At 40.4% G+C, this 14,539-nt stretch overlaps 1 protein-coding gene across 2 annotated transcripts in view; it reads right to left on the minus strand.

Moving 5' to 3' along the window:
- LOC137623356 (uncharacterized) overlaps positions 1-13,800 on the minus strand; it is a 547,933-nt gene extending 534,133 nt beyond the window's left edge. Inside the window, exon 1 of one of the 2 annotated variants that reach the window (XR_011040602.1) lies at positions 13,700-13,800. The gene's annotated coding sequence lies outside the window, so the exon portion shown is untranslated. Of the gene's footprint in view, positions 1-4,389; positions 4,514-13,699 lie in introns of those variants that run through there. The other variant, XM_068354184.1, reaches the window with a different exon arrangement.
- Between the last annotated feature and the right edge of the window lie 739 nt (positions 13,801-14,539).

Here is a 14,539-nt window from a genome sequence, read left to right on the forward strand (position 1 = left end):
ATGATCTTGAACGGTGGGAATGCGTAAAGGTCGAGATGGGACCAATTCAGCAGAAAAGCATCCACATGAACTGCTGCTGGGTCTGGAACTGGGGAACAGTACAAAGGAAGCCTCTTGGTCATGGAGGTGGCAAAAAGATCTATTGTCGGCTGACCCCACAAGGTCCAAAGTCTGTTGCACACGCTCTTGTGAAGGGTCCATTCCGTGGGGATGACCTGATCTTTTCTGCTTAGGCGATCTGCTGAGACGTTCATGTTGCCCTGAATGAACCTCGTAACTAGGGTGAGGTTTAGACTTCTTGACCAAATGAGGAGGTCCCTTGCTATCTCGTACAGGCTCCTCGAATGGGTCCCTCCCTGCTTGGAGATGTAAGCCAAGGCTGTGTGTTGTCGGAGTTCACCTCCACCACCTTGCCTAGCAGGAGGGACTTGAAGTTCAATAGGGCCAAATGAACTGCCAGTAGCTCCTTGCAGTTGATGTGGAGCGTTTCCTGTTCCTTGTTCCACGTTCCCGAGCACTCCTGTCCGTTCAAGGTCGCGCCCCAGCCCGAGTCTGATGCATCCGAGAAGAGATGAAGCTTGGGGGTCTGAATCGCCAACGATAGGCCCTCCCTGAGAAGGAGATTGGTCTTCCACCACAAGAGAGTGGTCTTCATCTCTTTGGTGACCGGGATAGAGACTGCTTCGAGCGTCAAATCCTTGTCCCAATGAGCTGCTAGATGGAATTGGAGAGGGCGGAGGTGGAGTCTCCCTAGCTCGATGAACAGGGCTAACGATGAAAGGGTCCCTGTGAGACTCATCCACTGTCTCACCGAGCAACTGCTCCTCTTCAGCATGCTCAGGATGCAATCTAGGGCTTGGCTTATCCTTGGGGCCGATGGAAAAGCCCGAAAATCCTGACTCCGAATCTCCATTCCCAGGTAAACAATGGATTGGGAGGGAATGAGCTGGGACTTTTCTAAGTTGACTAACAGACCCAGTTCCTTGATCAAGTCCAAAGTCCAGTTGAGACTCTCCAGACAGCGACGACTCGTGGAGGCTCTCAACAGCCAGTCGTCTAAATAAAGGGAGGCTCTGATGTCCGATAAGTGAAGGAATTTTGCAATATTCCTCATCAGATGCGTAAACACCATAGGAGCTGTGCTTAGGCCAAAACACAGGGCTTGGAATTGGTACACAACCTTTCCAAAAACGAATCTCAGGAAAGGTTGGGAGTCTGGATGAATAGGAACGTGAAAGTAAGCATCTTTCAGATCCAACGAGACCATCCAGTCCTCCTGCCTGACCGCTGCTAGGACCGACTTCGTCGTCTCCATAGTGAACGTCTGCTTGGTGACATAAGCATTGAGCGCGCTGACGTCCAGATGAAATTGTATCAATGCCCAATGTAGTCTTTAAACATTGAACTTCTGAGGAAGCGAATAAGTTTCACGCCCTAAGAAAGGTTGCACAATCGAGGCCAGTTTTAAAATTTTTACATTGACCATTTTGCAACCTTGGAATTTTCTCCTGCATTGCAGAAATAAGAGGAACAGCATGGATACGATTGCAGAAACTGTTTTATTTCAGAGAAAATTCAGAAGCATTGAGACCAAAAATTGTCTCAAGGAAAGGCACCGCTACCGCTCTAAAAGGAATCGAGCCAGAGATCAATCCAGATCATAAACCTAATTTCTGAGGGGGTAAACGGATGACTTTGGTGAAACGTACCAGTATGTCCTTTGGGGGTAAAAGGGTTAAAAATACTGAGATTGCATGCCAAAGCAAAACAACAATTTCTGAGATCACGCCATAAATGAGATCGCATACCAAATCAGCATGGTAAATCGAGAAAACCTGTACTTAAAAAAACTCAGAAGACATACTTTAATATCTTGACTACTGAAAACTCAAACGAACCAATAACAGAGAAAACAAAAATGTATGCACTGATCAAGGTGTGCATGTTGGTCTTATAGCATCCTGCTTTTCTAAGTAGGGGTGCAGCTTAGCTAGTCATTATAATAACAGCAGCAGCTTAGTAACTTTGAGGCAGATATGATTCAGCACCATCAGCCCGGGTCAAGTCGAAGTAAAATGCTAAAAGCAAAAAGGCCTATACTATTTTAGGAAGTACAGAAATACGACTTACAAAAAAAATATGGAGCTCATCTTGACTTTCCTAATAAGAATGAATTTAACTAAAGGATTTTTTTAGCAAAACCACCTTCTTTGAAGTTCCTTCACGGTGAAAAGGAAAAAGATCTCGTAACTTCTCTGAATGATTTCTTTCCTTTGTTTTCATTTTTTCCCAATATCCTATTTCTTTATTTTAATTTAATAGCAGATGGTTTGCAACACTGTTGGGATTCACAGCTGCTGTTCAAACTACATTATTATTATTATTATTACTTGCTAAGCTACAACCCTAGTTGGTAAAGCAAAATGTTTAAAGCCCAGGGGCTCCAACAGGGAAAATTGCCCAGTGAGGAGAGGAAACAAGGAAAAATAAAATATTTTAAGAACAGTAACATAAAAATATATATTTCCTTTACAAAAAATAAGAAATTTAACAAAAATGAGGTAGTAGGTTGGCCAGGGCGCCAGCTGCCCGTTGAGATACTACTGCTAGAGAGTTATGGGATCCTTTGACTGGCCAGACAGTACTACATTGGAGCTTTCTCTGTGTTTACGGTTCTTTCCCTTTGCCTACACAGACACCGAGTAGTCTGGCCTATTCTTTATACGTTCTCCTGTCCTCATACACATGACAACACTGAGGTCACCTAACAATTCTTCTTTACTCAAGGGGTTAACTAATGCTCTGTAATTGTTCAGGGGCTACTTTCCTCTTGGTAAGGATAGAAGAGACACTTTAACTATGGTAAGCAGCTCTTCAAGGAGGACAAGGACACTCCAAAATGAAACCATTGTTTTCTAGTCTTGGGTAGTGCCATAGCCTTTGTACCATGGTCTTCCAATGCCTTTGGTTAGAGTTCTCTTGCTTAAGGGTACACTCGGGGCCCACTATTCTATCTTATTTCTCTTATTATTATTATTATTAAATGCTAAGCTACAATCCTAGTTGGAAAAGCAGGATGCTATAAGCCCAGGGGCCCCAGCAGGGAAAATAGCCCTTTGAGGAAAGGAAACAAGGAAAAATAAGATACTTTAAGAACAGTAACATTAAAATAAATATTTCCTTCATAAACAATAAAAACATTAACAGTAGAGGAAGAGAAACTAGATAAAACAGTGTGCTCAAGTGTACCCTCAAGCAAGAGAACTCTAGCCCAAGTCAGTGGAAGACCATGGTACAGAGGCTATGGCACTACCCAAGACTGGAGAACAATGGTTTGATTTTGGAGTGTCCTTCTCCTAGAAGAGCTGCTTACCATGGCTAAAGAGTTCTTCTACCCTTACCAAGAGGAAAGTAGCCCCTGAACAATTACAGAGCATTAGTTAACCCCTTGAGCAAAGAAGAATTGTTAGGTGACCTCAGTGTTGTCATGTGTATGAGGACAGGAGAATGTATAAAGAATAGGCCAGACTACGCGGTGCATGTGTAAGCAAAGGGGGAAATGAACTGTAACCAGAGAGAAGGCTCCAATGTAGTACTGTCTGGCCAGTCAAAAGACCCCAGAACTCTTTAGCGGTAGTGTCTCAACGGGTGGCTAGTCTATGTCAACTTGGCTTATGAAGGTGTCAAAAAGGCAACTTTTAAGGCCTGGGCAGGTTCTCAGAACCACTTGCTTAGCTCTCATACTAGTTGTAAGAAAAAGATTATAACACAAAACACTGCAAGGTGGTCTGTAACGGACAAATAAAATTCGTAGCGGCCAGGAGCAAAGTGAGCACACAGCTGCTAGCATCGCCACACCTATGCGCATGGTGGGCCCATGAGGCAGCCATACTAGACTGCCAGTCCCACAGTAATTCTTCAATTTGGACGCAAAGCTCTTCCAGAGCTAACCCATATAAATGGCAAAGGTTTGTATCCAATTAGGAACATATTTTTTCATACTTAAATATACTCTTACCCTGATCCTCAAATATTCACACAATTTAACCCTTTTTGGAAATTTCCAACCCTTAACCCCCAGGGGGTTATTTTTTTCCCAGCACATTTTGCAGTATATTTTTTTTAAATTGCTCTAACAGCCTTAATTTTTATCATAGAGAGGTCAGGTTGGTCTCATTCTCTTGGAAAATGCCTGTATTTTCTAAAAAAAATTAGCAAAAATCTAAAAAAAAAAAATTTTATAGCATTTTTTTGCAAGGACGTACCGGTACGTCCATGGGGGTAAAGGGATGAGTTTTGTGAAACGTACCAGTACGTCCTTTGGGGGTAAAAGAGTTAGTAAACTGAAATTTACAACAATGTTGAAAGGTAGTTTAAAAGAAATCTTACCTGATATTCAAGTTGTATAAAATCTACCATCAGGTATCACTTGCTTGGAGGGTCCTCTTGCCTAGAACTGGATTGGGGCCATCCATTTAATTGTATTAGATTAGGGTTGGCGGCATCCTCTTTAAGTCTAGTCGACATCCTCGGCCGCAACCGCTAACCACCGTCTTGAGTGCATAGCCTACCTGTGAGTAGAAAGGTGTTAATATACATTATAATGTGTACAAATATTTATATTTATAAAACTGTGAACAAAAAAAGATTTCTAGTTCCCTCTGCTGTCCCAGTGTAAAACCAGAAAATAATTCCATGCAGAATAAATTTGTACAATATAATGAATGCTCTAGTTAAAAGTATTTGGAAAAAATAAAAAAAAAAATCTTTAATAGATACATGTATAGATTTATATTACCATCTATATTACCAGTACTCAAGAAGTTTTATTCCAGCTGTTAGCAAGTTGTGGAATGATCTTCCTAATCGGGTTGTTGAATCAGTAGAACTTCAAAAGTTCAAAGTTGGAGCACATGCTTTTTTGTTGACCAGGCGGACATGAGTCTTTTTATAGTTTATATATGACATATTTGTTGTTGACGTTGTTAATAGTTTATATATGATATATCTCTTTTGACATAACTTTTTTTGAATGATTTATTGTTAATTTGTTCTCTTCAGTTATTTATTTCCTTATTTCCTTTCCTCACTGGGCTATTTTTCCCTATTGGAGCCCCTGGGCTTATAGCATCTTGCTTTTCCAATTAGGATTGTAGCTTGGATAGTAATAATAATAATAATAATAATGTTTTAAAATAGGATAGATTTATAAATTTGGGATTTATGACCTGGCACTGGAGTCTGAAAGGACATTCAGCAAACCGGTAAAACTGGGAAAATCTCCCGCAGGTTAGACTGTGAAGTAAGGCTAGGAGAAGCTTCACAGCAAGATTCAAGAGAATTAGCTGGAAGAGACGTAAAGAAGAAAGCTAAAAAGTTCCACTGGTAATGCCGCACTCCCACCTACGGGGAAGTTATAACACGCAATATAAAAAAAAAGGGGAGTGACAGCAGCTATTATTATTAACCCTTTTACCCCCAAAGGACGTACTGGAACGTTTCACAAAACTCATCCCTTTACCCCCATGGACGTACCGGTACGTCCTTGCAAAAAAATGTTATAAAAATTATTTTTTTCATATTTTTGATAATTTTTTAAGAAAATTCAGGCATTTTCCAAGAGAATGAGACCAACCTGACCTCTCTATCACAAAAATTAAGGCTGTTAGAGCAATTTGAAAAAAAATATACTGCAAAATGTGCTGGGAAAAAAATAACCCCTTGGGGGTTAAGGGTTGGAAATTTCCAAATAGCCTGGGGGTAAAAGGGTTAATTGCTAAGCTACAACCTTAGTTGAAAAAGCAGGATGCTATATGCCCAGGGGCTCCAACAAGGAAAATAGCCCAGTAAGGAAAGGCAGCAAGGTAACATTAAAATAAATATCTTCTATATAAACTATAAAAACTTATAAAGAAAACAAGAGGAAGAGAAATAAGATGAAATAGTGTGCCCAAGTGTACCCTTAAGCAAGAGAACTTTAACCCAAGACAGTGGAAGAACATGGTACTGAGGCTACGGCATTACCCAAGACTAGAGAACAATGGTCATAAAATAGCAGTCGAGTTGTAACCTAGGAAAATGTAGAAAATAATTGTTGCTGTTTTCTATATAAATTGAGTAAATGCCTACGTCAAGAGATGAGTAAAATCAGGCATAATTATTAAGGACTGTTCCTACAGCAAAAACCTTTTATTCAACACTCGGATGTATAACGGAATGCAGAACAGAGGTAAAACTAAAGGGGCCCTCAGTAGAGCGCAGACCTCCGCCGCCGCAGCAGTTTATCTCTTGACCTTAACATGTATTAATTGGCGTGGATTTTCATACAGACCTCCGCTGCAGCAGCTTATCTCTCGACCTTGACCTTTGACCTTAACATGTACTGTATCAATTAGCGTGGATTTTCATACACTCAACTATGAACCAAGTTTGAAGTCTCTCTGACAACAATGTCCAAACTTATAGCTGATTACGTGAGTTGGACATTTTGCTTGACTCTGACCTTGACCTTTTGACCTTGAACTTCCAAAATTTAACCATTTCCAGGATTTTACATAAAAGTTAATCCCTGCTAGTTTCAATATTCTAAGGTTAAAATTGTGGCCAGGAAGCTGTTCACAAACACACACAAACAGGGGGTAAAACATAACCTTCCAAACTTTGTTGGAAGAGGTAAAAAAAAAAAAAAGTCATATCCTTTTTGTGCATGTCATTACAAAGGTTAAGACATTTAGACAAAATATTTAACATATTCAATGCACTGCAAAGAGAAATTTTCATTGTTTTATTATTCAAACTTAACCGACATACCTACCCAGATTTCCTTTACAAATCTTAACACTAGGGCAGCGATTTATTCAACAGTTTACTTCCGGCACTCAGTTTCATACCAAGTAATATTTACTCACAGACAATGACATACGGTAGCTTGAAAAGGTTTATTTATAACCCTTTAACCCCCAGGCTATTTGGAAATTTCCAACCCTTAACACCCCAGGGGGTTATTTCTTTCCCAGCACATTTTGCAGTATATTTTTTTTAAATTGCTCTAACAGCCTTCATTTTTGTCATAGAAAGGTCAGGTTGGTCTCATTCTCTTGGAAAATGCCTGAATTTTCTCAAAAAATTATCAAAAATATAAAAAAAAAAAATTTTATAGGATTTTTTTGCAAGGACGTACCGGTACGTCCATGGGGGTAAAGGGATGGGTTTTGTGAAACGTACCAGTACGTCCTTTGGGGGTAAAAGGGTTAACTCCACTGCGTACTGATACTTTGACGTATTTTCTTCAACACCTCATGGATTCGTCCTTGGATCATAGCCCACATGTCCACTAATGTTTGTTGAAACTGGTTCTGTAGTTTATGTGCAATGTTCACAAACAAATTATTTGTCATGCAATTAACATTGTGATTATTTCAAAGTACAGTACTGCTGTGTACCTCTACTTTATCCAAAATGTTACAAATTCCTCCTTGAGCACTACCCAACAACACGACTACCAACTTTGGTCAAAATCGGAACCGTACTTTTCGTGTAAAATTGCTCAGAAACAATCCAGAGCCTTCGCAAAATCTTTGATTTTGGCGACGACAATTATTCAATATTTAAAATTCTGCTCCCTAGGCTAGGGGTTGTGACCTGGGAAGGGGGTCCGGGGGCTTGGCCCCAGCTAGGGGTTGTGACCTGGGAAGGGGGTCCAGGGGCTTGCCCCGGATAGGGGTTGTGACCTGGGAAGGGGGTCCAGGGGCTTGGCCCCAGCTAGGGGTTGTGACCTGGGAAGGGGGTCCAGGGGCTTGGCCCCAGCTAGGGGTTGTGACCTGGGAAGGGGGTCTGGGGGCTTGCCCCGGCTAGGGGTTGTGACCTGGGAACTACAGCATAGGTGTTCCTGCTCAAAAGACATACAGTACAGTGAACCCTTGTTTATCGCGGTAGATAGGTTCCAGACGCGGCCGCGATAGGTGAAAATCCACGAAGTAGTGACACCATATTTACCTATTTATTCAACATGTATATTCAGACTTTTAAAACCTTCACTTGTACGTAGTACTGTTAACAAACTACCCTTTAATGTACAGAACACTTAATGCATGTACTACAGTACCCTAAACTAAAACAGGCACAAATATTAAAGGCAATTTTATATCATGCGTTTCCTAAACACGCTAAAAAGCACGTTAAAAAATGGCAACCAATGTTTTGTTTACATTTATCTCTGATCATAATGAAGAAACAAACTGGAGGTAGAGCTTTGCTTATTACCCAGACATATTTCCCATACTATTCCCTTAGAACTACATCACATCTTCCTACTTTAGATATATATATATATATATATATATATAAATATATATATATATATATATATATATATATATATATATATATATATATATATATATATATATATATATATATATGTATATATATATATATATATATATATATATATATATATATATATATATATATATATGTATATATATATATATATATATATATATATATATATATATATATAAATATATATATGTGTGTATATATATATATATATATATATATATATATATATATATATATATATATATATATATATATATATACATACCTACATATATACATACCTACATATATACATACATACATATATACATAAATACATGCATACATACAGTATATATATATATATATATATATATATATATATATATATATATATATATATGTTACTGTATATATATGGGTTATGGAAAAAATCCGCGAAGTGGTGAATCCGCGATGGTCGAACCGCGAAGTAGCGAGGGTTCACTGTATCACAAATAATCACCCACATGGATAGAGAATAGATGGAACAGAGATGAGAATGCTAAGGTGGTTTATGGGAATATCACTGCTTTTGGAAAAGGATGAAATAAGTAGACTGTCAGTGCAGTAATATTACCGAGATGATAAGGGTGTCACGACTGAGATGGCGTGGGCACGTGTTAAGGATGGATGGCGTGGGCACGTGTTAAGGATGGATGGCGTGGGCACGTGTTAAGGATGGATGGCGTGGGCACGTGTTAAGGATGGATGGCGTGGGCACGTGTTAAGGATGGATGGCGTGGGCACGTGTTAAGGATGGATGGCGTGGGCACGTGTTAAGGATGGATGGCGTGGGCACGTGTTAAGGATGGATGGCGTGGGCACGTGTTAAGGATGGATGGCGTGGGCACGTGTTAAGGATGGATGGCGTGGGCACGTGTTAAGGATGGATGGCGTGGGCACGTGTTAAGGATGGATGGCGTGGGCACGTGTTAAGGATGGATGGTGTGGGCACGTGTTAAGGATGGATGGCGTGGGCACGTGGTAAGGATGGATGGCGTGGGCACGTGTTAAGGATGGATGGCGTGGGCACGTGTTAAGGATGGATGGTGAGGGCACGTGTTAAGGATGGATGGTGTGGGCACGTGTTAAGGATGGATGGTGAGGGCACGTGTTAAGGATGGATGGTGTGGGCACGTGTTAAGGATGGATGGTGTGGGCACGTGTTAAGGATGGATGGTGTGGGCACGTGTTAAGGATGGATGGTGTGGGCACGTGTTAAGGATGGATGGTGTGGGCACGTGTTAAGGATGGATGGTGTGGGCACGTGTTAAGGATGGATGGTGTGGGCACGTGTTAAGGATGGATGGCGTGGGCACGTGTTAAGGATGGATGGCGTGGGCACGTGTTAAGGATGGATGGCGTGGGCACGTGTTAAGGATGGATGGTGAGGGCACGTGTTAAGGATGGATGGCGTGGACACGTGTTAAGGATGGATGGTGTGGGCACGTGTTAAGGATGGATGGCGTGGGCACGTGTTATGAATGGATGGCGTGGGCACGTGTTAAGAATGGATGGCGTGGGCACGTGTTAAGGATGGATGGTGTGGGCACGTGTTAAGGATGGATGGTGTGGGCACGTGTTAAGAATGGATGGTGTGGGCACGTGTTAAGGATGGATGGTGTGGGCACGTGTTAAGAATGGATGGTGTGGGCACGTGTTAAGGATGGATAGTGTGGGCACGTGTTAGGGATGGATGGTGTGGGCACGTGTTAAGGATGGATGGTAGGGAGGGAGTGGGGAGGGAGTGAGGAACCTGTTAGGGGGAGAAAATCAAGTGGAAGGCAGAGAATTAGATGTCGTCGAGGCGAGGGATGATATGGAGAGAGGAGGTTTGGTGGAAGAGGATGCCTTTGACCAAAGGCATTGGAGAGGACGCATCAGGCAACTGACCCATTCATGTCGGAATAATGGTGGGAAAGAACATGATGGATAGTGTACACATCCATTACCTTTTGCCAGATGCATAAATGACTACCAGAAATATTTAATTGCATATAAAGCCAGCAACTGTGCAAATCAAAGATAAACTGCGGTTCGTGCCACTAATCGCGGTCTGAAATTGATAAATCACAAGATGACCTATTTGAAAAATTTACAGTTCATGTATTCAGCTAAAATTAAAATATAATCATCAACCCTATTTCCCTGTGATTATGAAGAACGTTGCACAAGTAAATATATGGATCAGTAACTGGAGGACTGACCCAGGCGGAGGATTGACCCTTAATCTCTGGTAAAACTGACCCAGAGTGATTTGGAGGACTGACCCACAATGTTTATTTATACTATTGTGCATTTATTATTAAAGTTATTTGATTAAATACAATAAAATATAAAAACTTTTATAACAGGCATTGGTAAATTTTATATAAAAAATCTATACTTAAATCAAATCAATCCGGCTAACGGGTGTGACCTGGGAAGGGGGTCTGGGGGCTTGGCCCCGGCTAGAAGTTATGACCTGGGAAGGGGGTCCGGGGCCTTGCCCCGGCTAGGGGTTGTGACCTGGGAAGGGGGTCCGGGGGCTCGCCCCGGCTAGGGGTTGTGACCTGGGAAGGGGGTCCGGGGGCTTGGCCCCAGCTAGGGGTTGTGACCTGGGAAGGGGGTCTGGGGGCTTGGCCCCGCCTAGGGGTTGTAACCTGGGAAGGGGGTCCGGGAGCTTGGCCCCGGCTAGGGGTTGTGACCTGGGAAGGATGTCCGGGGGTTTGGCCCCGGCTAGGGGTTGTGACCTGGGAAGGGGGTCCAGGGGCTTGGCCCCAGCTAGGGGTTGTGACCTGGGAACTACTAGGTTAGGTTAGGTGGGTTTGTTAGATTCTGTACCCTTTTGCAAATATCAAAAGTGTTAAATAACCATGTTTGGCCGGTTTCCCACTGGGGTCCCCCATAATTGTCTTTATATAAAGGGATCCAAAAACTCATGAATGGGTGGTTTGCCCCAATAATATCAAAGAATTAGCTTTAGAAAAGAAAAACATTGTGGGTCAGTCCTCCAAACCACTCTGCGTAAGTTTTACCAGAGATTGTGGGCCAATCCTCCGGTATTCTATGGATCTATAGACAGGACTTCTTTAATACTTTAACTAACAAAATATACACTTTTCATTGTTTTCAGAGTTAATATATGATACTTTAATTACTAAGGAAACTGGAATTCACTGTAAGAAATGGACGAGTGCTGGCTAGCTTGGCCTTTTCTCTATGTTTAATGGGGTCTGGGCCATGATAACTTGTGTATCGATCGATTAAAATGTGAAGTATATTTTTCATTCCAAGGCCATTGTTTACATTTGAGAGACTGATGGCGAGTTACTGCGCATGCATTGGTTCCAAGCAGTTTGGGGAGTTTTCTGTTTATTTACAATAATGTAATTAAAACCTGTTTTTTTTAACCAATTTTAACCAATTACTAGCTTCCAAATATTTATGCAGAAGTTCCCGGATGTTGTTATACAACAGCCAATTTTTTCCAACCTAACTTTCAGTTTCAACTATACTGTACTACCAACATGAAAACACATCTCCAAGAGAAAAGTACAATCTATTTCGAAATTTAGTGTAGTTTAATCTATATCAGCAATTGATTAAGACGGAAAGGCTCTCCGTTTAGTGTATAGCTTTTGTTGATCATGTGAAAGTAAAAAAAAAATCACCGAGAGACCCCGGGGGTGGTGTACACAGCACATCCGTGTGCCGCTTGCCAGAACATAGGAGCAGTGAGATTACACCTATTTGCAAGCAAAGTGAGCCACGGCAGACCAAACCCCCATTAGAAGGACTTAAGTTTATCATAGAAAATTGTAATACTTTAATTTTCATCCACTTACATGAACCATATATTTTTCCAACTGATTATCTTGTGTTTTTGTATTTCTGACCATTATTATAGCTGCAAATCACTTATTTTTGGCCTTTCCTCACCCCCCCCCAAAAAACACGGTTTCTGACTAGTGTCCCCTGTAATTGTCTTTACATAAGAGGGGTCCAAAAACTCATGAATGAGTGGTTTTCCCCAATAATCAACGTCAGAAATGCATAAAACACAAGATAGAGTAGGAAAAATATATGGTTCATACGTATTTGGCTAGAAATTAAAGTATCAGTTCAGTTTCGCCTTTCCAGTTCACCAGTCAGGGACGTTATCACACCGGCCACAACCACCCTGTAGTTCTTTAATATTTTCCTTTTCTCGTCGCTAAGGTCTGGACAGCAAAGAATGAAATGAGAGAGGTCTTCAGTTTCTGCCCCCCACACAGTTTACATTCTACCCTTGCTACTAATTCATGTCTTTTACTATGATTTCAAATATATACCATTTTCAGCGATCCCTTATGGTAAAGGACATACAGCAAATGAAGTAGGGTTAAGTAGGGAGTACCCTACGGTAGGTTAGGACATATCCACTAAGCTAAAAGACTTGGCAATCAATGTAGGGTTAGGTGGGCGTGCCTTAGGTTAGGACATCCTCTCGACTTATTACAACTCTGGCACAACGGCAATCAGGCGACATTTTCTATGCTACAACCAACGATTATTCGATACCCCTAACAGTAACATACTTTATAAATACCTTAAAATACTTTATTTTTCCTCTTTCCTTTCCTCACTGGGGTATTTTCCCTACTGGAGCCCCTGGGTTTATAGCATCCTGCTTTTCCCACTAGGGTTATAGCTTAGCAATTAATTATAATTATAATTTTGATAAAAATAATAAAATACAGATAGTTCTCAACTTAAACATTTGAAGACAAACCCAAATGAAATAAAATCTTATATTGTATCAAAATTCATAATAAATTCATAATAAATACTCTTAATAAATTTTATATTTTAATGCAGTAAGCAAGAAAAATTTGCAATATTGACCTTTGCAGCTGAATATCATAGACGTATATACCCTAATTGAAATTGTAAGCCTACCAATTAATATTAAAAGTAGAAATAGCCTAGTGAGGAAAAGAAATAAACGTATGAGAAGTAACAAATAATGAAAATAGATCTCGAGATTTAATGTTAAATTCGTTATAAAAACTGTCTTAACAAAATTTCGTTTTCTGCATCCTGCTACAGGAAGCTCCAAAGAACAATGTACGGTCCATAGGAAATGAGCTTTCACCGAAATGGCTCCCCGTGGCCAAATAGGGTTCCTTACCACTGGATAATTTACATTACTAATTAAAAATGGCTGGTTTCATTTGACATGACTTCAGCCCAAACGTGACATACACCTTTGACAAATAAAGCATTTATGCGATATTGAAGGAACGGCCTAAGTTTTGTCACAATGTCATGCATTATGTAAACAACACCTATTTAGCAGTATGAAATCACTTACATTACGCAATTTTTGGCATCGAAAGTGGGATGAAATTAACTATAAAACGTCAGTAGTCTTGAGTGGAAGACTGCCTGAGAGTCCCGGTGGGCGGTGGCCATGTTTTAAATAGAAGTCACGCAGGTTTGCCAGATTATTTCGACTGGATTGTCGTACATGAGCCTTAAAATTGTCGTTTTTCAACCAAAATTATCATACACAGTTTCAATATAATTATTAGTGAGTTAAATGATTGACTTATTTCAAAATATTTTAGTATGATTGTTTAATTAAACACATACATACATTGTATATACCTAAGGTATGTATCGGACCGGACCCCAAAATAATCGTACATGGACCCAAAATAATCGGACCGGACCCAAATAATCGTACATGTACGATAATTATCGTACGAATGGCAACTCTGAGTCACTAGGTCACGTGACTTTGTTTACATTTTTGTCAACGTTCCAACCAACACGCGAGCCACGAAGGGAAATGTATTTGAAACCATTTATCTACCATATACTTTCGTAAATCACGATTAAATATTAAAAATATTTTTAATATATCATATCTAATCCAGTTAATATTAAATTTGTCGTTACAGCTTCAACATTATTCTTTCATTATGGCTTAAAAAAACACTACATTGCAGTTTTAAATAAATTGCATGGTCTTTAAATTGAATACAATTAATTAACAACGAATTTTCAGTAATGCAAAATGCTGTCTAGATAAAAATTTAAATCCGACATTATTTCACAGCAGGTCGTAGGTTGGCCTAGGTACCTGCCACCCGTCGAGATACTACCACTAGAGTGCTACTGGGACGTTGACTAACCAGATTATTATTAT

The sequence above is a fragment of the Palaemon carinicauda genome, chromosome 30 (genome assembly GCF_036898095.1).
Source record: "Palaemon carinicauda isolate YSFRI2023 chromosome 30, ASM3689809v2, whole genome shotgun sequence".
NCBI lineage: Eukaryota > Metazoa > Arthropoda > Malacostraca > Decapoda > Palaemonidae > Palaemon > Palaemon carinicauda.